Source organism: Meleagris gallopavo, unplaced genomic scaffold (genome assembly GCF_000146605.3).
Source record: "Meleagris gallopavo isolate NT-WF06-2002-E0010 breed Aviagen turkey brand Nicholas breeding stock unplaced genomic scaffold, Turkey_5.1 ChrUn_random_7180001845836, whole genome shotgun sequence".
Lineage (NCBI taxonomy): Eukaryota > Metazoa > Chordata > Aves > Galliformes > Phasianidae > Meleagris > Meleagris gallopavo.
This window is the reverse complement of record NW_011113875.1, coordinates 73-774: the sequence shown is the minus strand read 5'-3', so window position 1 is coordinate 774 and position 702 is coordinate 73. Positions and strand designations below refer to the sequence as shown.

The 702-nt window shown below is 56.6% G+C and overlaps 1 long non-coding RNA gene across 1 annotated transcript in view; it reads right to left on the bottom strand.

Annotated features, from left to right (window-relative positions):
* Nucleotides 1-322, bottom strand: part of LOC116217615 — a 2,685-nt gene extending 2,363 nt beyond the window's left edge. Inside the window, exon 1 of the long non-coding RNA XR_004162317.1 lies at nt 99-322. This is a non-coding gene — a long non-coding RNA (uncharacterized LOC116217615). The remainder of the gene's footprint in view (nt 1-98) is intronic.
* Between the last annotated feature and the right edge of the window lie 380 nt (nt 323-702).

Here is a 702-nt window from a genome sequence, read left to right as displayed (position 1 = left end):
CAGTGGTCACTTGACATCCCTGCAGCACTGCCCCCGCCCAGAAGTAAAACTCAACATTCATTCCTCATCCTTCGTGACAGAGGACTGAAGCAGCTCACTTTTGCGTGGCAGGAAGGACGGTCCGTCCCCATCGCGTCCCTCTGTGCGCTGCGAGGCGCTGTTGGATCTCTGGCAGCCGGCTGGATGCTGCTCCCAAACGCGGGGAACCGCGCCGCGCTGCTTCTGAGGAGAGAAAGGAAGAAACGCTGGTGGGCACGGGCAGCCACGGTTTGCACGGAGCTTCCAGGTCGTGCCAGAGATGGGATATCGGGGTGCTGAGACGTTATTTATCCCCAAGGGAAAATACAGCCCGAGTCATGTCCACGCCATTAGCCCACGCTGTCAGCAGCGAGCGCAGAATCCAACTGGTTACCGAGATCACAAAGGACCAGCAGGGCTCCCCCTGCTCCGTCCCCTCCCTTAAAAATGAGAAAAAGGAAGAAGAGCCAAGCCAAAGAAACCCAACCATACCTTTCCTCTCACAGAGCAGGAGTTGCAACTGCGGTCGTCTCCTTGCTGAGACATGACTGCTGTCTCAGAGGAAGCTGAAGTTCCGAGGGCTCTCTCCACAGGAACTTCTCTGCTCTTGGAAAGAGCTGGCTTCACTCTTCCCGAGACTGCCTCGATCTCTGAAATCTCCTTTTGGACAGGAACCCTGCAGAA